The sequence below is a fragment of the Erpetoichthys calabaricus genome, chromosome 8 (genome assembly GCF_900747795.2).
Source record: "Erpetoichthys calabaricus chromosome 8, fErpCal1.3, whole genome shotgun sequence".
Taxonomy (NCBI): Eukaryota; Metazoa; Chordata; class Cladistia; order Polypteriformes; family Polypteridae; genus Erpetoichthys; species Erpetoichthys calabaricus.
The window spans coordinates 192,480,610-192,507,727 of NC_041401.2; the positions used below are offsets into that span (position 1 = coordinate 192,480,610).

Here is a 27,118-nt window from a genome sequence, read left to right on the forward strand (position 1 = left end):
CTCTGTAATTATATATCACGTTGGTATTGTGTTTACCATGAAATGGCGCAATTAAAGTGCAGTAATATAAAATTGTATAAATAAAGGACTCCATGCGTTCACGTACAAAAATATGTACAAAATGTTCGATTTTGTAATAATAATAATTAATAATAACCCTCGCGATTTCGGCGATAGAAAATCGAGCGCCGGATTCTGCGCTTGCCCTGTCGTTCAGTTTGCCGCCCTGGGTTCGATTTATGGGCAATGAGTGTAGAAAGCGACTCTTTCCAGCAGGTGGCGCTCTTCGCCCTTCGGTTCCTCTTCCACACAGGCGAGGCAGAGGCGCGCTGCTAGCCGGCGTGAGAGGTCTGCCTGACTGACGGGGCGGATTTTGTGGAAGGTGATTAACAGTGAGGCTGGCTGGCTTGTCTTTGAAAGCCCGAGCGGAGAGCCACTCCCTGCAGCTCGGAGCGAATTCGCGAGTCATCTCTCTTTGTGACGGTAAGGGAGAGAAAGAAAGAGAAACAGAAACACGACGAGGAGAAGAAGGACTCTGGCCAGGGCCACATTAACTCACTAACCCCGGGGTTGCTCTTGGAGCCTCTTCGGCAAAACTTTGATAGAGCGGACTAAAAAGCAGCACGTGTAGACTTGTGTGGCGGAGAGACAGCGGATTGAAGCAAAAGAGGAAAGAGAAAGGTAAAACTTATTTTTTCCTTTGCTTTGCGTTTATTCGCACGTGAATCGCGTTACTTGCCTTTTACCTGCGACATTTTATTAAAAGTCTCTTGAATGTTCTTTTTCTTGAGAATACCGAGAGAAGCCGCTTTCCAATGTCCTTTGTTCGTGCGAAACTGTCCCATTCAGATTAGACAACACGGGGGGATTTTGAATTGGAAAAATAAGGCGGATTGAGCGCTGTGCAGCGTCACAATAGGATTGGACGGGCTGCTTTAGACGCCGATGACAGAATGGGGCATTAAGTTTGTTTCATCGGCACATCGGAGTGGACATGTTTAACCGCAGTGTTCTTTTGTGAGCAGTTTTAAGAAAGTTGCCCCCCACCTCCTTAAATGGCTTTGACTTTATTACCTAACGTGTAGTCGGCGGACTTTAGAGCCGAGACAGAATTCGAATCGATCACAGCTCCCCATGTTTGCTGTTTAGCGTTTACAAAACATGCATATTGGGGGATATAAACCGGGGTCTGCTGAGGTTGATTGTGCACTTCACCCCATGCCTTTTGCAAGACTGAGTAGAACTAAAGTGGTGGTCTCTGATTTCACCTGGTGACTGCACTCCGTTTAATGGGACGGGGTTGGGGGTGGTCGACGTGGGTGTAGGATGGGGGGAGGTGTTCTGTAGTCTAGGATTGTAGTTCATGCCCCCTTTCAGTATGTTGGAGGAGGAGGACCGATCAAGTAGCGCTTTTACAAAGAGCGCACGAGGCAATTTTGATGTGCCGCTGGCACTGACTTTGGAACTTAGCGTGGCTAGATCTCCATTGTGTAACCTTGACATTGTGGAAACGGAGTGGACTTGGGCAGCACACAGCTGGATCCCTAGTCAGAACTGTTTGGCTGTTACAAGGGTTGTGTGCTATGGTTCACGTTTGGTGTTAATTACTATTTAAATGTTTTTTCTTTTTAATGCTAAATGGTTTGTTAGGGCAGGGTTGGAAGTTGTCGTCTGGAAGAATAAATATGTCAGTTATTCAGACTCGAGCACTCATGCCGCATTTTTATTAAAGTTTTTCCTCCTGTATGCTGTTATTTGTGGGTATAGAATTTTTAAGTTAATTTTGGACGTTTTCCTTCTATCATTGGAATAGTAAGTTTTTTCCCTGACGCATCATTTGGGCTAGACGGGGTGTGGGCGCTCTGAGGCTAGCGGTTCTTCAGAGCATTCGAAGCGCAGTTTTCATTTTTATAGCGGGTCGGGGATATAAATATTTATGAAGATGACACGAAAAGGACTCAAAAGCGGAGTTTTGGACCCCTCAAATAAACGTGTAATGGCGTGCACGTTTTGTCTTGATTTCATTTAAGCTTCGCGGAGTGCGCGCGCTCTCGTCCGTAACGCAGGGACCATCCCGGGGCGGGACGCCTGTCAGCTCGCGCGTACACGCACACAAAATTCGGCAGCGTTCATATATGTGTTATGTAGAGTATTACTTTAGCACTCTGCCATTGAAGATGAAACACGAGAACTTAAAGCGGAACGCCGTCGTTTAACGCAAACGTGTGTCCTGCGATGGCCTGGCGTTCTGGGCACGCAATCCTAAAAAAATCGATTACGCAGGTTTGAGAATGTTACGTAAGCTGAAGGGTCATGGAGAGTGCCTTCAGGCTGACCAGTTAGTCGGTGCACTAAAGCAATGTTAGACCACCTTCATTCAATTAACTATTTAAAAAAAATCCCGTAAATAGAGTACTTAAGACTCTGATTACTGCATCAAACGGTTGCCATATCAGTTTAGACTCTGCCACATCACACATCTTTTTTCTTTTTACAGTTTTTAACTTTATTTACATGACCGTAGCGATCTGGAGACAGTGGGCAGCGCACTCCCGTGATCAGCAGCTGTGTAGTTTGACATCCCCAGTGATTCAGTCCAACGGTCTACGACTCTCCCCAGCTCAGTAAAACACGTTTGACTTTGTCTTAAATCGTAGGGACATGCTTGTGTATGGGAGAAGTAACAACCAATAAGTATAGTGCATATAATACAGTGAGGAGAAATAAGGCACACAAATGTTTCACACCTCTCAGAGACAAGATAGACTCGTCTTTCTGATGTCTCATGCATCATGTACCGGGGCAGAAATTGCAGCAGAACCCGTAGTATCAGTAATGCCATCTTAAAGCACTGGCTCCGTCAGGCAGCAAGTTACTGGCTTTAAAAAAAAAAAAAAAATGGGCAAGCCCTTGTTCCTTTAGAAAAGTGAAACTGTGCTGAAAAGTCATCATAAAGTCATGAAATTTGACCACCTCAGCAATATCTAGTTGTGTAAATTGATATCCTTGGGCTGCGAGATCAGCGACTGAAAGTCATGTACAGTGACATAGGCTAAACTGAGTCCTCGATTGTCACATGGTGTGGACATCTTCTAACTTGTTGCATGCTGTCGCACCTTGCACGTCAGCCTTGCCACTTTTGCACTGTGACTCATTTCGTTAAGCATTCCTATAATAAACTGTCTTTTAGTAGTTTCTGTTTGCTGCCGTGTTGAACCAGTATCCCAGGTCTAGAATTTACGCCTGGTTGTTACCTGTTTTGAGTTTGAATATTCCTTCTGTGTTTATTTCCATTTTTCTTGTAGTATTCTGGTTTTCTGCCCACCTCCACGAAGACACGCTTTAGGGTTCCATGCGAATGTATGCGTCTGTGGGTGCTTTATTGCTCCTGCCTTACCGGGACAGACTTTACCAAGCAAGCCTGAACTGTTTTATTTAGTGGGTTTGATAATATTCTGTTTCAATTAAGAGGCAACATAAGCCCCCATCGTGTACTGTGTTGAGTTCAGGTTGATGATGGACCTCAATGTGTGCCATCTCTTGGCTTGGGGAGGTGCTCTTCATTTGAATTAAAGTATCAGGGTGACTGTAGTAGTGAGTGTTTTAAGACTTGGAAGCAGTTCGTCTGTGTTGCCTTTTATCCTCTCTTGATTGTGTAAGCTTTTTCCGTCTTCCCTGTTATCCCACTGCAAACCACCAAACTTCATTTTGTAATAAGTCAGCGTGGCTGTTCTGCTCCGAGGCCTTGTTCCAGTTGTGTCAGGGGTTGGCTGCCTAATTATTGAGCTGTAAATGGAAAATGCCTTCTTATCTTTATTATAACAATTCCAAGTTTGTGCTCCGCTTTGTACGAGCTGATACTGAATATATCTGAGAGGTTACTTAACCTTGAGATGCTTGCGGCAGTGCTTTTTTTTTTTTTTTTTTTTTTTTTTTTTTTTTTTTTTTTATAATTGTAATGGCTCCTTCTCTCACACCTGGTCCTCAAACAGCTGTCAAGGGTACCGTGAAAACTGAAAATTGTAATATTGGGAATATGGCTTGGACCAATGCCTGCTGACAGGCTCTATAAATGCCTCACTCTGACTTTACCAATCAAAACTGGATGTGTCATCATTTTTGTAAGCCAGTTGTATTCTAGCAGGTGGTGCTCACAATTTGGAGGTGGAGGTTATAGTGCACCTCCATAAGGGCTGCTCTACGCCTCAGGGGTCATCTTCAAAATCAGATTTCCTTTTTCAATGCACAGAGTGGCACCCAGCCTGTGTCCTAATGGGGGAAATACAAAGCATCCCGGGCACACACTCTTCCACCTTTTAATCATCACAGCACTGAAGCCCAAACTTGCAGTGTTCTCAAATGGGCCAAACCCCAAATGAGTGATTAAAAGCTCCATGATGACCACCATCACTGGGCTTACTAGATATTACATGAAAAACATGAATGCTGCTCAATAGTGAAATCAGCTTGTTCAGCTTCAACCAAGACAGCTAATTAAATTAAAAAAGAAATCTGTTGTGGACCACCAGAATTAAAGTGGGGACCTGGGCTACACCATGCAAGGAGGATTGTACTGTAGAGTGTGAGTAGAGGTTGTGAAAAGTGGATATTTAGGTGTTTGGCTGATAATCCAGAAGCATTGATAGGTGTGTGTGTGTGACTGTTGGTGTGTTCTCAGGTGTGTGTGTGTCTACATTTGTGTAAGTACATACAGTTTACATATTTTGTGTACATATTTGTATGTTTGCAGTTACCTGTGCATAAGTGTATTCTTGTGTTGATATGTGTGTGTATGGATGAAAAAGCTCTAGGAATGTGTGCATGTGCATATAGATAGGCGTGTGTTACTTTACATATGCATTCACAGTTGTTTATGTAGATATGCAGGTATATTTGCATATGTGGAAATGCATACATTTTACGTATGTTTCTGGACATGCATTAGATATGTGATTGTGTGTATGTATGAGTTTAAACATGTATATGTGTCTTTGGCAGTTTTCTTTAATGGATATGTATGTTTATATAGTGGTGTGTATGTAGTGTTTTGCATAGGTTGTGTCATGTATACATATTTATACATATTTATGCATATATATCACTTTATTTTATGTGGATTTGTTCCCTGGGTGTTTTTACCTGCATTGTTATCAATCTTTAATATTTTTTGTATCAATATGCTGCTGCTGGAGTATGTGAATTTCCCCTTGGGATTCTATCTATCTATCTATCTATCTATCTATCTATCTATCTATCTATCTATCTATCTATCTATCTATCTATCTATATGCTTGTGTATGTGTGTAAATGATTGAATGTAATTATACATGGTTTTTCTAGACCTATTAAGCATGTGTGTCTTTGTTGGCATGTTTAAGTGTTTGTCTGTACAGAAGTGAGCATGTATGTAATGTAATGGTGTGCGTGTGCGCGCATGATTTTTAAACCTACTGCATATATGCTTATGCATTGGCATGTTTAACCGTTTGTCTGTACAGAGACATGCATGCCTGAATAGTGTATGTGAAAGTATATGTGTGTGTGTGTATGGTTTATATACACAAACAAACATGTCAATGCATTGTAACAAAAGAACACAATGAGATTAAGGATCTTTGGGGCACCTAGAAGGCTAACCCTGTATATTGTTGGTCTCGCTTTAAAAAGAAAAGAAACGTCATAATCTTGGCAAGAAGAGGCAAGTCCAGGTGGGCAGAAACAGTAAGTGACATCAGAGGTGTCCGGTCTGAAGAGAGGAGGCATTAGTTAACAGCGCCCTCTTGCTTTCCAGGGGAAGATTGCAATTATCTGAGCCCTTAAACTGTTCCCTGTGCACACACGTGTGACAGCATATACATGTGTGTGTGTGTTTATATGTATAATGTGTTTATTTGTATACAGTATATGGGTGTGTTTTTAGAAGGTGTATTCATCTTTGTCTATTTATGAAAGTTTGTGTGTATAAAATCTCTTTTGTGCGATGTCTCTCTCTCTGTCTCTGTAAAGTGGTCTGCATATTTAGCGAGTGTGTGTAATTATATATTTAGTAAGGAGACCTGTGTTAGGATATAGCGGGTTGGACACTGACTGACTGACCAGGGTTTGTGTCTCGGGTCCACCCTGTGTGGAGTTTGCATGTTCTCCCTGTTTCTTTGTGGGTTTCCTCCTACAGTCCGTAGGATTGAGGGATAGGTGGACTTTTGCCACTAAATTGGTGTGAGTAGGTGTGTGTGTGCTCTCTCTGTGTTTGCCGGCGTAGGCTCCAACCCCTGTGACCCTGCTTGGAATAAAACAGTCTTGAAAATGGTTTGGTGTGTATCAAGGTTATTGTAGTTAACGAAAACTAAAATAAAAACTGAAACTATATTATTAAAAAAAAATTTTTGTAAACTGAAATAAAATGATTAACAAAACCGAAATGAAACACTAAAACTAAACAAAACTATTAAAGTAGCTGGAAAGACTAACTGAAATAAAATAAGTAAAAATATTTTAGAAATTATTTTCATGTTCGAATGAATATTCTTGCCTTTAGTCTTTGAGTAGTAGTTCCGGCGCTGCCGAGAGTGGCAGCCTTTTCAGCAGCTCCGTGTATGACTGTATGTGTATTTTGTGAATTTCCCCTTGGGATTACTAAAGTATCTATCTATCTCTATCTATCTCTATCTATCTCTATCTATCTCTATCTACCTATCTACCTACCTACCTACCTACCTACCTACTTTCTTTGTAAGTTTTAACTCTAAAACAAAAATTCATCTACCACGAGCCGCCCGCACATATTCATCCAGTGAACGGCGGTTGGTGATGGAGGGCGGGTGTTCACACAGCATTTGCGGTGACAGAGCAACCTGAATGCGGGTGCGTAAAGCGTGTGAAATAGCGAACTATGTGCCACCTTTCTTTGTGCTTGTTGTGTATCCAGATGTAATTCAAACAGCTGAAAACGGAATGTGCTGGTCAACAAAACGTTTACTATATGGACAGAAAAATCACGAGTAACGTTTCAGTTTATTTCTCAGGTGACTGCTTTTTGTTGACAGCAATTCACCTGTCACTTTGCAAGGGAGAAATCGTTTTTACTTTCTCATATACTAAGTATAGAGAAAGTATAGTAATCATGAAAAAATTAGACCTCGATATTTTGATTAATCTTGACGTTATAGACCTCCCAGAGTCCAAAAATACTGTTTTTTGGAAGTGTGTGTGTGTGTGCGCGCATGTCTGTGTGTGTGTGTGTAAACACGATAACTCAAAAATGCAACTGGATACATGGATGAAATTCGGCATGTGGTTGTTACACTACAATTGTAGATCTGTATTAACTTTTGGGCCAAATCCATCACCCAGAAGTGGTACTTTACCTGAACACATACTCGATTTCTTTTCTTTTTTTTTTATTCATTCAGCTGCAGAGTCCGATTTATTCAACTTTACTTTTATAATAATTGTTCTATATATTATTAATTTCATATTTGTTGTTGATGGTTCCTTAATGTACATAATATAAAAATCATTTACTTCTCAAATATCCATCCCCATATCCAAGTATACAAGAAAGTCGAGGGGAGGCCACTCCCAGTTTTTGAAAATAAAACGGCACTGATCGAGACTGTCATCATACAAGATCAGCATATTGTTAGTGACCAATTACTTTTGCTTTAAAAACATTGTTTAACAATCAAGTGATACAAAAAAGGTAGGTAGGTGAAGAGAGTCTGCCAAGTGATGAAAAACTAAACATACTAATGGGTTTTTGTATTTATTCTAACTTTATTAATTTCTCTTTTTTAGTTCATATTCACAACTCAGAATACTTGATATTGTGAAAGTAATCCATTAGCAGATTTATATTTTAAAATATTTGTCTCATTTTTCAATGTTTTTCTCTCTCTCAAAATAGTTGAAATATCACATTCTTTTTGTTCTTAACATCAGCCTTATCATACATATTGCATACCAGGTATTTTTCCTGCCTTACTTCCAAACCTGCCTGGGTAGGCTCCAGGTTTCTTGTAATCCTACTGTGGATAAACAGGTTTAGATAATGTATATATTGTTCTTAATCTCAGATGCTGTCTTTGTTGTTTTATGCCTGTCCGTACTCCTATTACTTGCTCTTGCTCTGCTCATTATGGGTTTACTGTCCTTATGGTGGGCTATTCAAGTCTCACTGCCCCTAAGCTTCACACTACATGCTTGTTGTTCTTTGTTTCCCTCAATACAGCTAGGTGAGGTCTACACACTTATTCAAGTCTAAGAGCCCTGTTCTTCTTAAGCCCCCGTGCTTGTCATGAGAAAATATTTAAAAATTTTTTATACATTTTTATAAATATTATTTATATTTATACAATTGTGTAAAATTGTTCATATTTAGTATCTAGTTTTGATTATGCTTGTTTTTTCAGACAAACACAAAACCAGATAGTAAACCATGTAGTGTAGTAAGCTTCCACTAACATTAAACTTGTATACAAAGCTGTTAAGTGTACAGTTCTGTCTGATTGTGACACAAAACTAAACTCCGTAGTAGCTCCATGCCATAATTACTAAAACTAAAACTGAAACTAATAGATATAAAAATAAAATAGAAGTATCTTTGTGAAATAAAAACTAAACTAAAAATACACAATGAAGGAAAACTAAAACTAAACTGAATTTCCAAGTAAGGTCAGAAAAAATATAGAAATAAAAACTAATATAAAAAGGCAAAACTATAATAACCTTGGTGTGTGTGTGTATGTGTGTATATGTATATATATATATATATATATATATATATATATATATACACACACACACACACTCATATACAGTATGTGTGTGTCTTTGTATAAGTGTTTCCAGTATTGTTTTACTATCCAAAAGTAATGTTGCGTGTGTGTGTTGGCGCTATGGTGAGGCAATAGAAGTGTTATTCCATCATCTTGTGGTTGTGTGTCCAAGCACGCTGAGAGGTGCATTAAATCGTCTGAATTCTTTTCAGCTCGTGTCTCAAAGCATGTCCAGGGCTTATCTCCATATTATATAAGATGTGAAGAGAGTGCCTCTCTTTGTGGCTCGGAGAATTATCGAGAGGCCAATCTTTTCAAAGCTGGGACCTGATGGAGTGTGAAGTTTCCCAGTTGGGCTTTGAAATCTCTCTCTCGAATTTGACGTAATGGGTGAACGCAGCTTTTCAGATTTTTAGGGAGCCATTTGGTAGATGGTAGCACCATCATTAACTGCATTGCAGTAGTCTGCTTGTTCTTACAGTTGTACTTTTTTCCAAAGGAAGGTTACAAAGAATCGTAGGGTGACATAGATAGATAGATAGATACTTTATTAATCCCAAGGGGAAATTCACATACACCAGCAGCAAAAAATATTAAATTAAAGAGTAATAAAAAATGCAGGTAAAAAAACAGACAATAACTTGAATAATGTTCAACGTTTACCCCCTCTGGTGGAATTGAAGAGTCGCATAGTTTGGGGGAGGAATGATCTTCTCAGTCTGTCAGTGGAGCAGGACAGTGACAGCAGTCTGTCACTGAAACTGCTCCTCTGTCTGGAGATGACACTGTTTAATGGATGTAGTGGATTCTCCATAATTGATAGGAGCCTGCTGAGTACCCGTTGCTCTGCTACGGATGTCAAACCGTTCAGCTCTATACCAATAATAGAGCCTGCCTTCCTCACCAGTTTGTCCAGGCGTGAGGCATCCTTCTTCTTAATGCTGCCTCCCCAGCACGCCACTGCGTAGAAGAGGGCACTCGCCACAACCGTATGATAGAACATCTGCAGCATCTTACTGCAGATGTTGAAGGATGCCAGTCTTCTAAGGAAGTACAGGCGGCTCTGTCCTTTCTTGCACAGAGAATCAGTATTGGCAGTCCAGTCCAATTTATCGTCCAGCTGCACTCCCAGGTATTTATAGGTCTGCACCCTCTGCACACAGTCACCTCTGATGATCACGGGGTCCATGAGGGGCCTGGGTCTCCTAAAATCCACCACCAGTTCCTTGGTTTTGCTGGTGTTCAGTTGTAATTGTAATTCAGTTGCAATTGTTCAGTTGTAACATCTGAGGAACTAAAGAGCTCTGTTGCCTTGGCTCATGTCATTGTTGACGAGTCCACCATCAGGAGAATAATGATATTCTAGGTAGTGTTACAAGGAGATAGCCACTACCCTCCAAGAAGAACTTCAGGAGGATGACCTCTTCTGAAGTGCTTGTGATAGCATTCCCGCTGCAGGAACTCGGGCCAGTTGTACTTCTTGATACTTTTTCCAGTTCCTACTCCAGGGTATCTATTTTTTTTCCTTCAGCCATGAACTATTGTGGGTGGGGCTCGGGCAATGACTTGCACTGATGCCACCTTACTCATCTATTAGTAGTTTGAACTTTGGAGACTTATCTGTGAACATGGAGCACCACACTTTGCACCGTTGCACTCTTTTGTAGAGACCTCCCTGGTGTGCCATGCCATACATCACATCAAAGCAGTGGTGGTTGGTGTCTCCCATGAACTCTCGAATGTGCCTCACTTTGCACTGTGTTGCTCTTCTTTGCATGTTTCACATTTTCCATAAAGGTTACGGTTACGGTTCCTGTCGCGTGGTGGTAAAGAGGCCAGGAACCACAAGTGACACCAGGGCCTACATCACATAAGAGCTCCTTAGTTTCCTGAAAACAATGTCCCGATGGTCAAAAAATGCTTGATGGCATTGTTTATGTGCTGCATCTTGAATCGCATACTACCACAATAAGGAGTACCGATTTCACATTTGGATGATCATGTGGCCACCCTTCATAAATAGGTCTGCCACTTATAGTTTAGGAAACAGTGTGTTAGATAGGAGGAGGACTTTCAAAACTCGACTCGGCTCGATATCTGTCTGGTGAATAGTCTTGGCGTGTTTGTTTGTCCGAATGGCCTTCTCTTATCGAAGTTCTTCTAATGACGCCAATATGCCGGTGATTGAAATGCAGCCTTTCTTTTAGTTTCCATAAAAATCCACCTGCAGCAGCAAACCAAGATAAAGCTGTGGACTTGACCAAACAATGCAAATGAGCTTGGACGTATTTATTTGATTTTTCCCGACTGCCTATTGGGTACTGCATTTCTCTTTAGATTTCAGGGTCACATTAGCTTAGGCAAAGTCCCAAAATCCACAAAGGGCCCGCTGTCTGTCGCATTGTTGCATCAGATGTATTCAGTTTTAATTTTAGCCGCTTTGTGAGATGTCTTCATTACAGCATTTCTTTTTTCTCCTTTAATTCAAGGGCACTGGGAGCAATAAATGATGAGCAGACAGTAGAAATTGTACCTTTTCAATAATGACCATCAGGGCTGGATTAAGACTTTTAGAGGCCCGAAGCACTTAAAAGGTTTTAGTATCCCCATATATATCTTAAGCACCCGCACGTGTGTACAGTAATAAGGGGAATCTGTGTGTAAATTCAAAACACATGGCATTAAAAGTATTTATTTTGTTTTCCACATAAAATTATCGTACAAAATTATTTTTTCAAATTTATCATACAAAATATGTACGATAATGGTATGCTATCCATAATTATTGTACATGTACGGTATTTATCATACGTCTGCTGTGCTGCACTCCCTCTCGGTGGACGATTGAATGGGACAGCCAACATGCCTAAGACAAGAACACTCGTGAGCCTTGATGGACCATGTGGCAGTGATCAGATTCTAATTTTTTTACGTTTCCATGTTTAATATTGTGACGGATGGCCTCGGCCATTACCCGGCTGGGACGCCAGCTGGATGGAAGGATCTGGGGAGAGAGCATCTCCATGGCACTACCTCCCCTGGGCGACTGTGGCACCACGGATTCCCGCAGGGCACACTGGGACTTGGAGTTTGGTACAGCTCTGTTTTGGGGGGTTCTTGGGATGGGGAGCTGCAGAGCCCTACAATGGACTTCACCACATCTGGGAGTGATTCCAGGTAATTCATTGAGCCACCTGAAGCACTACCAGGAGTAGAGTAAAAGGAGCCACCTTACTGCACTCGGGGAGGAAGAGGAGGCAGAGATGAGAGAAAAAGAGGGAAGGAAAAGTCTGTGCCTTGTCTTGTGGACATTGTGGTCTTGTGGAGAGTGAAGAAAGTGCTTCCTCACCAATAAATAAAGGTGTGCCGTCTGGCAATTTTTGTACTGCCTGTCTGTGTCAGGGTTAAAGCAGTTGTACCTGCCCAGGTGGTCCACAATATATACTGTACGTATGTAAGTTTGTGGGAGCATCTTTTTTTTTAGAACCTGCTTTAGCTGAACCATTTGCAGTTTTGTACCATATAGTCCATGGTAAACCCAGCAATGGAAAATTTCTGTGGTGCCCCCTTCCCTTGATGTCCTAAACACATGCTTATTTTGCATAATGGTTAATCCAACCCTGCCTGATGAACACCATTCCATCCATCCATCCATATTCCAGATCTGCTTCATACCAAAGGCCAATCACAGCAGAGATAGAAGTCAAGGCAGGAGCAATCCGTGGACAAGGCCGCCTGACACTTTTATTATGTATTGCTATTAACTGACAGTAACTTGCTCAGAGCCCCCCTGTCAATCAGGAGGTGTCCTTTCTTCTTGTAGTTCTCTCTAATGGACACGACTGCCTCCTGGATTAATGTTTGCTGTACATTGTGGGTCCACCAGGCTCCCATACATCTTCCAAATCACTGGTATCTCCTCCATCCAGATCTGGTGTCACATGGCCTCATGCAGTGGGCAGTCTTGCAGTAGATGCTCTGATCCCTGGCTTCCTGTTTTTCTTGGGTGCTGGTCCGATTTGACCAATCTGGAACTTCTATATGTGATAGTTTAGACTGTTGTGGCCTTTCCGGACTCTGAAGATAACTTGGAAGACCTGAGCAGGTGGTATGGTTCATCCCTATTTTAGAAGTGTGGGTTCTGATGATCCACCACCTGGTATGTTGAATAGCCTTGATGGTGGTTCTTGCTTTGTGTTAAGTGGTAGACCAGTCTTCCCATTCTTTTACAGGTCTTTGCCCATTTGTCACCAGCTTCATTGCTGGTATGTCACAGAGTGAAGGAATCCACTGAAGAATGACTGTGTGGGCCCTGCTTAGGAAAATAAAGAGCGGTAGACGGGACATTCAGCTCTTTGTCCTTAGCAGACTGCAGGGCTAGCAGGACAGATGGGATATTAGAGGTGCAGGGCTGCTTTGTCCATGATCTGAAACCTTCTGAATAGCCGCTGCTTTCAGCCTTGAAATTTGTTGAATGAAGGCTGGTCGAATTGGAGAGGGTTGGGGGCTGCTTCTGCTTCTCTGATGAAGATCCCAGTGCCGCTCTTCTTCACTGACTGTTGATCTGAGGCGTCAGTATAGACATGTGTTGTTCTGAATCTATTCAATGGTGTGAAGGTCTTCATCTTACAACTGCTTGGAAAGCCTTTCTTGCTGATCCCAGGGATGATTCAGTGAGTTACGGGCACATGAATGTTACTCCATGCTGGGGTCTCCAGATACTAAACGCTTTCTTCTAAAGTCATGGTCCGAGATGTCTTTGTACCTGCTTTGAGCAGAGTTGGGGTACCACCCTGGTAACCCCATTTTAATTGGAACTTAAAGGCACAAAAACAGTAGTCAAGTTGGGGAGCATACACTGGTACAGCGCGTTGCCGCACCCACTACACAACGAAACAACTCTGGATCCCGGTTGGCAACTCCCCAGGCAGACACGCGGTCCAGTTCCACCCTCTGGAAATGACCCTCTATTTGCCGCAGCCAGGTGTTACGTGGGCGACCCCTTGGTCTGGTCCAGCCACTCGAGTCCCGAACAATGAGGATCTTACAAGCTGGATCACCCTCTGGGAAACGTGCCACATGGCCGTAGTGCCGTAACTGACGCTCCCTCACAATGCAGCTCATGTGCCTCATTCGGGACTCCATGAGCAACACAAAGTCAAACCAATGATACCCAAGGATTTTCCGGAGATACACCGTATCAGAGTCCAGTCTTCGTCTCCGGTCACTGGATAGCGTCCATGTGTCGCAACCATATAGCAAGACAGGAAGCCCCTGGACTCTAAAGACTTGGACCTTCGTCCTTTTGCATAGATATTGGGAGCACTGCACACCCCTTTCCAGCGACCTCATGACTCCCCCATGCTCTCCCAATCCATTTACTGACTTCATAGGAAGAGTCACCAGAGACATGAATGCCACCGCCGAGGTAAGTAAACCTCTCGATGAGGTTGACACTCTCCGCAGACAGACACACTGCTGATGGCCGTGCCCAAGAGGTCATTAAAGGGCTGGCTCTTTGGTTTTTATCAGGACATTCGCAAGCTCAGAGACTTGGAACCCTCACTCAGTCTCTCGAGCGCCCCGATCAGAGCCTTCATTGACTCCGCAAAGATCACAGCATCATCAGCAAAGTCAAGATCCGTGAACCTTTCTTCACCAACTGATGCCCCCCAGCCGCTAGACCCCACGACCTTGCCCAACACCCAGTCCATACAAGCACTGAACAGAGTAGGAGCAGAACACACCTCTGACAAACCCCAGAATTAACTGGGGAAAAATGCAGAGGTCCTGCCTCCACTCTGCACAGCGCTCACCGTACCAGTGTACAGGCCGGCCATGATATCCAGCAACCTCGAGGGGAACCCACGAAGCCTCAGGATGTCCCACAGGGCAGCTCGATCAACCGAGTCAAACGCTTTGTGAAAATCGACAAAGGCTGCAAAGAATCTCTGCCAATATTCGCGTTTGCGCTCCATGAGAACCCTCAGTGCCAGGATGCGGTCGATGGTGGACTTCTTAGGCGTAAAACGAAAAGTAAAGCAAAAAAAAAAAATGGCTGAAGCACAACAGAAAAGACAGTGAGGGGTAGGTCAGCCAAAAGTCAGCTCTTCGCGTATCATTCAATTACTCGTATCGTACTTGGATCCTGATTGGTGCTCTGACACAACCTTTTTGGATCTCCTTTTTGTAATGGCAAAATGACCAGAAGGGACAGAGGGCTTGTTTTGGGTGTCATGGCCAGGTGCACATCTTCTCGGGCCTGTGGAAAATGGAGTGGGTCCAGTTAGCAACATCGCCCCCTTTCACCAACCCCCATAGTCGTACTTACCTCAGTCAAGTTTGTCTGGTGACCCTCGAATGTGCATTTGTGACACTGTTTTTGAGGATCCCCCTTTTCTCTGTTTTGTTGGATGACAACAGCAGGTATAAACTTTTTTTTATTTATTTTTATTATAGCTCCTCTTCCAACAAACCCCTAAGCACCTAATTGTCATGATCTTGTTTACTTATTTTTATTTTCAGTGAAAGAAGTGGCAGGTTACACTTGCTTGTTCAGGGTCACACATGGAGTCCTGAGTGGGCTTGTGACAATGTGATTTATTTTTTTTTTTAATATATAGTTCCTTTCTATACTAAATACCCTTTCAAAATAATTTCTAGTCATTATCTATTTGTTTCGGTGTTCCTACAGTGGGAACAGAGGCTAGTTAAGGGCCATTCTGCCAGTCTTGTGGCGCGCGTGGCCTACAACCTTGACCTCTAGGGGACAATGTCTCCATTGCCAATAAAACCATAAAGGTGAGGCCATTCCATCTGATCCGTTTTTTCATAATACTCAACTAAGTAAACCCACATTGAGCTTCTTCATTTTTTTTTGATCCTTCTAGCAGTTGTTTTATTTGAGTTGTTCAGGTTTATTGGGTTATAAAATTCCCATCAGCCACTGGGATTACTCATTGATTGAGTTTTATGGCGTTTGCCTAGCTCTGCCCAATCATAAGCTGGAGCAGCAGTGCCAGAAGATGTTGTGACTGATCAAAGGTTGGACATCACTTGGTTAAAGGGCCTTTTATTTGTGAGGTTTTTTTTTTAGGGGGGGGGTCCATACTTAATTTTTTTTCTTTTTATTATCAGCTCTTAAACTATTTTTTGACACTTAAGATTCTGTTTCATTTTGTAATCTTCAGGACTAAGGGGTTTGGCCTACACTTCACACTCCTCTAAATGTCAGCTTTTTCACAGCAAGGTGTGGGATCGACTCAGCTGGGCTTAAGTTAACTCGAGGGCCTCCGCAAACATTTGCTGAAGTTAAATAAAATTAAACTTACAAATGGAATGCTTCAGTTATAGTGCGAGTGTATGGTGGTCTGGCACACTGGTGTCTCCCATGGACTTGGAATGGTGGAGTCACCTTGGACGGTCCCAGTGTGCCGCCATCTCCTCCTCCTTTCACAAGAGTGTGGGTTGAAGAGCTGATTGCCACTTCTCCTCACTTATTTCCTTGGTGCATTTGGATCCCCCACGTGGCTCCTTACAGTTCCTCCCGAGAACACCACTTGTAATCACGCAGGCTGAGCTGAAGTGCATAAACGTGGCAGATGAAACTTGACAGGACGGACTTGATGTTGAAAACTTGCCAGGTCTTACACACATGATGGTGGTGGTGTGGCCGCTCTGGTTTAGATTTATAGTTTTCTTTAGTCCTTCAGAGAGATGAATGAGGATGAAAATGAAAATGCAATTAGGATAGCAATAAAATATCTGGCCGTTCCAACCACCTGTACAGAATCACATGGAGCTGTAGGCGATCCTAGCAGACACGGATGGCACGTCAGCCCATTACAGGGCCTACGGCCTTACTGGCTACTAGCAGCTGTGTTTAGTGTGGTCGATCAGCATGCCCTGCACATTTGGAGATATGAAGCTTGAAGTGCAGCATAGACATTTCTTGTTTTTCCCCAGGAGAAATTTGGCTTTTTACAAAGGCTCAATTAATAAATAATGCCCATCAATGAAAGGATAAGTGTCTGTCTGGTTGCTATGCGTATCTAATTCTTATAGATGGCTCTTCACAAAAAATTGTAATGTACCTTTCTGGACTGCAGCTTTTTATCTTGGGATGACTGGAAGAGGCAAGGTCATGGCCGGTTGTCCATCTTCTCTAGGCTGTGGAAAAAGGAGAGGATCCTGTTCGTGACAGTGCCCCAGTTATTCCTGGTGGTTCTAGTGCTTATCTCAGTTGACGTTTGCTGTTTTACAGAAGTTCAATAAGTAAATAATGCACAGTGATAAAATGATAGGTTTTGGTCTATCTGTGTGTATATCCCATTGCTATGCGTATGTAATTCTCGGAAATGGCGCATCACAAAATAATTGTAACAAAAAAATGCAGTGCATTTTCATTCCAACAGGTGGCACATCACAGGCATTTTTAGTCCATCATATCCAACTACAGAGCCGCACAACTGTATGTGTCACCACAGGTCTACACCAGCAATTTTAGGATGGAAGTTAAGGTGAGGGGTTAGTATGGCAAGCGTGTAGTATATATGGGCTACTTAACGTTAGGATTTGGAGTCGATCAGTTTGGTGTGTGCCAACCTATAAACTTCTGTCTCCAAACTGCTGGTCTAGATGTGTGGTGATGTCACTTACGTCCTGAAATAGCTAATGTAGACCTGTCGTGACTTATGGTGCGGTGGATCTGTAGGTGGAGACGTCTCTTTGTAGTAATGCACTTTATTACTACAAATGTTTGAGATGAGCCACCTGTTGGAATGATAAATGGTAAGCATTTTATTACAAATATTTGTGAGGCGCCATCTGTTGGACTAACAAACACAATGCATATTACTACTACATTGATGACTCAGTACATTCCAACAGATGGTGCACTTCAAATATTAACAATGAGGTTTATGTTGATTACTTAGGTTTCACCCCATCTTAGTTGGGTAGCACTGCCGCTATTACATTTTGACAAACAACAACCCCCCCCCCCCCCCCCCCCTCAAGTATACACCAGAACGACAAAAATGAAATAAAACTTCTGACTTGGCAGTTACAGCCATGGTGAGGTGCCATACAGGCGTGTTGCCATCGGTCAGGATATAGTCCACCCAATAGCCCACTCTTTTACACACCTACACTAACACACAGGGCTCATGACCAGGTAACCCAGTGTAATCATTGGGTGTGTATGTTACAGCATATATATGAAATATGAAAGTGGTAATATCGTCTACTGTGTGTAATTTGCAATTTTTATTTTTTTTATTTGGATAATTGCTTTGCTCCAATAATATGCTTTTAACTCACACCATTGTACATTGTCCCCTTTGTTAGCATTTGGAAAAATCTTATCAACCTTGGCTTTGCCTTCAAAAGGGAGTGTTAAACATTAACTTGCTAAAGTTGTAATTTTTTTTTCCCCAGTAGTTCCTTCAGCACAGCCTTCATCAGAGTGCTTGGCTATAAAAACCAAAAACTCGCATCTATGGTTATGGCCGGATGTAGTCCACTGATGTGAGGACTTTGCAACAATGACTGCCTTTGAGATTAAAATGAGACCATCACTCTGCTGTTTGTGACAAATGTGTCCATTTTGGGGATGGTTTGTGGTCTCAGGTGCATTTTACTACAAAGACCAGAAGAGAGCCCATCACCTTCCTGAAGTCCCGTAAAAGGGGATTTTCAGGGCAGTTATACAGGGGATCTTGGCACAGTCTGAAATGAGGAAATTCAATCCTACATCTATAAGCAGTGCCAGTGTTGCAGTTTTGGGGATTTGCTTTTCTTAGTCTAACTCGTCAATATTCTCGGGTGATCACATCACAAAAGATTAATCCCCCCCAGATCTTCAAAATCCATGCTTTGTTTGGTGGTTCAGGAATATCTGGCTGATAAAATGCAAATAGTGAGCTCCCTTGAGTCCACAATTCCTGCCATCTTCTTTAACCCTGCTTTCTTTGAGGTATTGTTAGTGTTCAATGGCTTTGTCATCAGTTTTTTCAAGACCCCAAATCTCTAGCCATGTTTTTAACTAGTTTGAAAACTGGGACCACGTATTGGAGTGTGACGATGACAGAACTTCATTTCTTTTTTGGGGAAATTTGCCTCCTATATTTGGACATGGGAGAGCATCTAGGAAAAGCTCAGGTTGCTGTTGGTGAGGCCAGCAGGGGGCGCTTACCCTGTGGTCTGTGTGTGGATCCCAATGCACTAGTACAGTGAAGGGGACACAGTGCTGTCAAAATTGGTGCCGTCCTTCGGATGAGACGTAAAACCGAGGTCCTGACTCTCAGTGGTCATTGAAGATCCCTGGGCATTTTCAGTAATGAGATAGGATGTTTCCAGATGTTTTTGCCCCCTAATAAGCCCCTTTCTCTAATTAGCTGTCTCTGTCATCCCTTCACCACCTAATAGCTAATTGGTGCAAAAATGGCTGCCATTGTAGCATCCATGCGGGTGCTGCAGGTTCATGGTGGTTGAATGGGCTCACCCCTCTCTATGCAAGCGCGTTGAGTGTCTTGAAAAGCGATAGAGACAATGTCATCTTCTTAGTTCTTCAGATTTCATATGGCTTCTGATTTAATAATAATCTGAAGGCAGTTCCTTTTATTTATTTGTTTCTTTTATCCACTATGACTTACAACATCTGAGATGCAGTTGCTTCCATTTTTTCCCCCCATTTCTTTTGTTTTTCCAATTGAAGCACAGTCACGTGAAATGCTCATGGACACACAGTGGTGTAAGGGGGGGGGGTCTACATTAATGACCACTTGGACTGGTGTTGTAACACAGAGGTACGAAAGAAGAAAGAGCAGAGCAGGTTCTTCTTCTTTAGGAGACTGCATTCCTTTAATGTGTGAAGTGACATCCTTCACATCTCTGTGATGGCCAGTGTGGTGTGCTGGGCTGGAAACATCACTTCAAGAGAGGCCCACCAAATTCACAAGCTAATTAAAAGGGCAGGTTTATTTATGGGTTGCACTCTGGGGTCCAGAGTGCCATTATGAACAATACTGCACAGCCTCTCTCTGACACACCAACACTGATGACTTTCAGACAAGAAATCATTCAGTAGAAATGTGACGGGGATCCTTTATACCAACGGCAATACATCTGTATAGCGCCAAGTCAGAAGTTTTGTTTCTTTTTAATTTCTTCCTTTTTAGTCATTTTAGTGTGTGTCTGTCTGTCTATGTATCCATCTATCGAGATTCTGTGAAAAGCCAAATTTCCATTTGGGGACAAGTAAAGATCTCTCTCTCTCTTGTAGTACCTTTCACTTCTGTCTGTCATATAGTGCCTTTCATTTGTATTTGTGTCCATCTATCTAACCCACTTAATTCAGTTGCATAATTATGGATGGCTGGAACAGCAGCATCGGGCGCAAGGCAGGAAACCATCTTGGCGCAGGTACAAAATCAGGTGACAAGATCAGCTACTGCAGTCGTCAGGTTTGATGTCCCTTCTGATTAGAAGTCATGTAATGTGACATTAGCTTAAGGAAGTCCCTTTAGTGAGAGTGAGGCAGTTTAGCTGTCTGGATAAAAGTGACATGGATTGTGGAACTTAAAGTTACTTGACTATGGTTTAACCTGCTAGGTCACCTAATTTTTCAGAGCGACTGGTTACGAACTTTGAGTTTTGACCATCAACTCTGCTCAGAGTACGTGGCTGAGATTTTATCATGAGCTGTTTTTAAATACAGACAAAATCATATTTTGAATTACATATATATATATATGTGTATGTGTGTATATATAATATATATATATATATATATATATAATATTCATGGCATTCGTAGTCTGAATCACAATCTGATTGTATGGGTGGTTACCTACCAGGTAACGCTTGTGGTTGGTCAGCAAGTCGGCTAACATCTGCCACGGTGCCCTCTTTCAGTTGCAAGAAGCAAATCATAGAATGGTTGAAAATAGTTTTACTGTCAAATAATGCAAAGAGTACGCGACACGTGTTTCGCCCTAATTCTGGGCTCATTAGGCGTACACACTCACTGTACTCCCTCTCGGGAATCGAACCTCGGACGTCAGCGCTAGAGGCAAAGTCCCTAACGTTGCGCCACGGCGTGTGGTTCGTTCATTTGACAGCATGTAGATCGGGGTAATTACATTCATGGCATTCATAGTCTGAATCACAATCTGATTGTATGGGTGTTTACCTTCCAGGTAACGCTTGTGGTTGGTCAGCAAATTGGCTAACATCTGCCACAGTGCCATCTTTCAGTTGCGAGAAGCAAATCATAGAATGGTTGAAAATAGTTTTACCATGGCGCAACGTTAGGGGCTTTGCCTCTAGCGCTGACGTCCGAGGTTCGATTCCCGAGAGGGAGTGCAGTGAGTGTGTATGCCTGATGAGCCCAGAATTAGGGTGAAACACGTGTCGCGTACTCTTTGCATTATTTGACAGTAAAACTATTTTCAACCGTATATATTTTATATATTTAACTTTTCATTTCCTGTTATAAGTGTTGTCTGTGCTGAGTTTGCACATTATTCCAGCATATTGGTGATCAGTACTTCAGTTTTCAAATGGCAGATTAGATTAACTAACTAAATGAGCTTCAGTGTGTACGGTATGCGAGAGTGCCATGCAGTGGACTAACGTGAAGTCCAGGAAGCTGGCAGTGATGGCTTCAAACTGGGCAGGTGTAGGTTGGGTCTACTCAAAGGATGCTGGGTATGGTGGCTAATGTAGCTTAAGTACACTGAGATGAGACATAGTGGCTTTGATTGGCAACTGATGGAGGCTAAATACACACATGAGACAGGATCTCTAATGTAACTTAAATACAGTGAGTTAGGCTACTCACACTCATGTAAGACATGGTGGCCAATGTAAGTTAAATACACTGAGGTGGCTCTTAAATGATGGTTAATGATGTCTGATGACACAATGTGTCTTTGAATGGTGCCTAAATACACTCGGAGGAGACATGGTGGCTTTGAGCGATGGCTAATGGAGTCTAAATGCACACATGATACGTTGTGGCTATTGTAGACTTAGTACGATCCGATGAGACATGGTGGCCAATGCAGCTTAAATATACTCGGATGACACATGGTGGCTTTGAAAGGTGGCTGATGATGTCTGAATATGTTGAGATGGGACATGGTGTCCAGTGTAGGCTAGATACACTCTGATGAGACACAGTGGCTATGAGTTAGTGGGTGAGGTTGGCTAAATACGCTCGGATCAGCGTAGCTCATGGGAAACATTATGGTGGCCAACGCTGCCAGGATCTACATGGAGGAAGCTGGACCTGGCAGCTTCAAATGGGGGGCTAATGCTGACTGGATAGATTTGGATGAAACGTGGTGGATTCAGATGAGGGCCAAAGTTGACTTGATCCACAAAGACGCCTCTGGATGTGACAAGTTTAGTTGTGGGGGAAAAAAATGCAAGTTGAATCTTTTTTAGAGGAAGCTGGCCATGGCAGGTTTCAAATCTTCTAACTTGAAAAAGAACAACCAGCATGCATTGACTTTGAAAATGCGATGCCATCTTCCATCAAGTTTTGCTTAACCAGACTTTTAAAAACAAACGAGAATGATTATCTCCAGAGGAAGACGTAGATGTTTTTCAGTTGGGTGAATGATATTTTGATTTAGCAAGCCAAGAATGTTCTTGTTTTCTCCAGCGCCGTCTCCGTCTAATGAAACCCTGCAAGTGTTTTACTCGGTAATTGACTTGAACCATGAAATGGAGCACCAGGGTCATTTTGGTGTAGTTTTGCCCTCCGTTGCATGAGATGTTGACAATCTAAATGTGGGGGGAAAAAACACACTAGCATGAGACACAACTTGACCTCCTGAGGTTGGCCAGCAAACGTGTCAAGTGTATGGTTAACATCCAAACCCACAGTGTTGCATTGTAATTAAGTGGCTTCATTGTGTTTGGAAGCAGCACAAATTGTGACCACCATACCCAAAAATGTTAATTTTGTTGGAATTTTGCCCAAGTGAAATGAGTCCCTTGGTCGAGATCAACAGAAGGAAGTTTTGTCTACTTTGAACGAGTTACACGTGTCTTGTAGGTTTAATCCGTTGAGTATCCAAAACACCCCCCACCCCAATTTCACTCAACCACACCAATCTCCACATTGCACATATCTGCACATACACAGACACATACGAGACTAGGCCTCCCTGGTCATCAATACTTGTATACCCATTGAAGTCCTGAGGGGGCAACCCCAGGGAATTTTTGTAAGATCAGATCCTACTCCTGAAGTACTTCAAGGCTGGCTTGAAAGAACCTCCTTGCTTCAGGATGGATGAGCTTGGAGTCCACAGTGCAGAGTTGGCAAGAAAGGGCTTGGCGTTCAAGGAGTAAGAGACGTCAAAGAAGAAGGGAGAATGCTGGGAGTTTTTTTGGGCCTACAAGTGTCTCTAGGTTCTTGCACGTTAGTCAGGGATTCAACATCCTGTGTAGGCAGCCCAGGGAGGCCATAGGTGTACTGTTTGAGTGTTACTTTGTGGTTTTCCCCTGATTCTGTTCCTTCTCTTGTGTTTATTGTTTATGAATTTTCTTGTTCTGTGGTCACCGTTGTCATTTCTGGGCTTGGGCTATGTTGCACCTCTTAAGTTAGAATATGTACACTGGATTCAGAAAGTATTCAGATCCCTTCACTTATTGCCCACTTTATCGTGTTGTGGATTTCATTTGAAATGGGGGGAAAGTGCCGATTTTTGCCCATCGATTTACACTAGATAATTCATCATAACAAAGTGACAACATGCTTTCAGAAAAGTATACAAATTTATTACAATTCACAAATTGAAGTCTCTCATCGATAGAAGCATTCAAACCTTTGCTGTGGCACTGCACAATGTGCTGAGGTAGTCCCCAACCCCTGTTTGCTTTAGTTCTTGTGATGTTTCTAGAACTTGATTGGAGTCCCACCTGTGGACATAGTTAAGTAAGACGTATGTACCTGTACATAGAAGGTCCCACAAGTCATACTACATATCATGGCAAAAACCAAGCCATAAAGTCCAGGGAACTCTCTGTAGACCTCCATAATCAAGTTGAGGTGAGGCATTGACCAGCATGAGGAGGTAAAAAACCGTTTGTCTTTCCAGGTGCATAGTAGCCTCCAAAACTATGAAATGGAAGAAGTTTGGAACCAGCAGGACTCTAGGAAGAGCTGACTGTATGGCCAAACTGAGTAACTGGGCATGCAGGGCTTTGATCAGGGTGATGACCAAGAACCTGATGGTCACTCAAACAGAGCTTCAGAAGTCCTCTGCTTAGATGGGAGAACCTGCTAGAAGGACAACCATCTTGGCAACACTCCATCAATCAGGTGCTTATGGTAGAGAACCTAGATGGAAGCCACTCTTCTATAATGGCATGTAAAGGACTCCGAGGGCTTGAGGAGAAAGATTCGGTGGCCTGTTGAGACGCATATGGAAAACTTTAGGCAGAACTCCAAGCTTTATATGTCTGGTGAAGATCAGGCACTGCTCATCATCTGCCTAACCATCCCCATAATGAAGCACAGTCATGGTAGCATCGTGCTTTAGTGACAGGGAGAGAGCGGGCAGAATTGAAGAAAGGATGAATGCAGCTGAATATAGAGAGGTCCTTAAATAAAGCACACAGCACCTCAGATTGGTTCCATCAGTTAACCTTTCATCATGACAATGAGCTGAAGCATAGAGCCAAGACAACATTGGAGTGGCTTCAGGACAAGTCTCGGAGCATCATTGAGTAGCCCAAACTGAAGCCCCATAGAACATGCGAAGAAACCTGAAGCGTACATCCAAGACAACGCTGGAGTGGCTTCATGACCATCTCCAACTGTTCTAAGCCCCAAACCCCATTGAAGATGTGTGGAGTGACCTGAAGTTGGTAGTTTACGGACCCTTCCCATCCAGTCTAACAGAGCTTCAGAAGATCTGCAAGGAAAAATGGGATCAGCTGGCCAAATCCAACTTGTAGAGACTTTTTCTGTGAAGACTCAATACTGGAATAGCTGCCAGATGGGCTTAGTACTGAATTAAGGGTCTGAATATGTCAATGAAGGAGAGAGTTCATTTTTTTTTTTTTTTTTTAATATAAATTTGCAAACCATTCTGGAAGCACATTGTCACTTTGTCATTATGGGTCATTGAGTGTAGAATGGTGGGTGAAAATGGCAAATTTATCCATGTCAAATTAAATCTACAACACAAAGTGTGCAGAAAGGGGTCTGAATGCAAGTGTAAGTAAGTAATTCTCTTATTCAGTGTCCCTCGGTAAATCCCTGAAGGATCGTCTGATGGGATGTTTTGCAAGTCTAATATGTTTATAATTATTGGGTATTATCAAGATGAATGGGGCACCTGGCACAGGCGTGAATAAATTCTTGCGTTTCTGCTCATGGTTTGAATGTCTCTGTTGGCCTAGTATTTAAACCATTTGTAATAATCAACACACATTTGGGGGGGGGGTCACGCATGGTACCACCTGCCTAAGCTTTGTGCCCACTTGCCTTTACAAAACACAAAAAAAAATAGCCACTTTTAAGGGCCGACTGGCGCTAGGGTAAACTGGGGGTCGTCGCCTTCAAAGTTCAGAAGGTAATAGCAGTATGCCTCCCGAGCTGAGTCGAGACACAAATCCCCCCCCCAGGGCCAATTTCTCTCACACCAGTTGTCCCGCTGTGTGTTTGTTTTCATAGTAACTCTGCCCGGGGTGCTGAGCGGACCACAAATATGTGCGAGTGCGACTTGTAACTGGGCAGCAGCTCCCCTGTTGAAGGCAGACCTCCATCTATCATAGCAGTTGTCAAACTGCGGCCATTTCGGTTGATTCCGGTGTGAAGTGTCCGAATTTGCTTGAATTCTTTTCTCAGTTACACGTTTTAAAAACCACTCGCAGATCGGTTGCCTTTGCCTTTTCAAAATTTTTATCCTTTGTTTGCAGAAGACGTGCTTGTAGGCCGCCGGTGTGAACTTAATGGCTGCAATTCCATGATACGCGTCGTGTTCTAATCCATCTGTCCATTATCAGCAGTGTGTCGTTTCCTAAAGTGGCTACTTTTCGCTCTTTTTGTCTTGAAGGAGCGAGTCCCCACCTGCAGTTTCCCCATCATCTGTGATGACAAGTGGCTAATTGTCATCGGATGGCCAGCCTTTGTGCCGTTGAAAAGCTCATTTGTACATAAAAGGCTGACTGCACGCCCCAGTGGGTGGCGTCATCACCCATTTATTTGGATTTAAATGTTTTTTTAATTTGTTCCTTGTCATTTGTCTCACTGCCAGGGGATGATGGGTGACTGACAAGTGTGGCGGTCTTTGCTCACCATTGCATTGTCACTGGCTTGCCCATGCTAAGGTTCAGCAACACAGAATGGTCAAAAGTGAAGCTGAGTAAAGTGGACTTTACTGTCATGCCATCTATACACCTACCTTGGTCCAAACCCCCAACAGGCCCCTAGGCGACTAAACACAGTTAATCACTCTTCTAACAATGCAACGTACAGACACTGGGTTGATTTTATGCTGCACGGTATTTTACAGTTTTGATTTTGGCACAAAACTTGATCGCTTCATTGTTCTTGATCATTTCAGAGTGTGGACAATCAAGCTCCTCATTGAGCCTGGGAGACCCCTGGGTGATAGATTTCATGGAGTTCCCCATGATCATTTCAGTGTGCAGATTAACGATTTGTTTAATCTCTTTATTGCTTTCATATGCACATTATTGAGTGTTTCATCAGGTTGTCTTGCCAAAAAGGTCCCTTAGCATCGCACTCCCCTGGGTGCACTGCTAGTATGTGCTGATGGTAGATCCACCCCGGTCACAGCCCATTATACACAAGTATCAAATTACATTTCCCAGGACCACAGTGCAATATTTTGACAGATATAATGATAAAACTATACAGAGTGTAGAACAAGGAACAACCTCTGTTCAACTTGACATCATAATGAGAAATGACAGCCAGGGATGATAGGAGATGTACAGTGGACCTGCAGCACTTTGTGAACATCTCCATGATGAAAGGGAGGGAAGTCCTGATAGTGTGCATTGTGGAGACCATCATCTGTGTTATTGATTTGTGATCCATGCACATTACACTTCCCATACCAGACAATGATACAACTGGTCAGGGAAGCTTTCAATGGTGTCTACTCTAGAATGTGGTGAAATTGGAGCATGGAAGACGTGCCCTCTTCATTTGGAGCAGAAGGCGCTGTCATTGCTATGCTTTCTTGATCAAGGAGGAGGTATTGGTAGGAAATGCCAGGTCCTCCGCCAAGTACTGTCCACTCTCTCGACCTCAAAACTTTCGATATAAGTAAAGTGACGTGTGGGTACGG

The 27,118-nt window shown here is 42.8% G+C and overlaps 1 protein-coding gene across 9 annotated transcripts in view; it reads left to right on the forward strand.

The window, feature by feature from the left end:
• The first annotated feature begins 295 nt into the window (after nucleotides 1-295).
• myo1b (myosin IB) overlaps nucleotides 296-27,118 on the forward strand; it is a 248,800-nt gene continuing 221,977 nt past the window's right edge. For 3 of the 9 annotated variants that reach the window (XM_051930304.1, XM_051930307.1, XM_051930303.1), the window contains exon 1: nucleotides 298-681. The gene's annotated coding sequence lies outside the window, so the exon portion shown is untranslated. Of the gene's footprint in view, nucleotides 682-27,118 lie in introns of all 9 variants that reach the window. The other 6 variants (XM_051930306.1, XM_051930305.1, XM_051930308.1 and 3 more) reach the window with 3 other exon arrangements.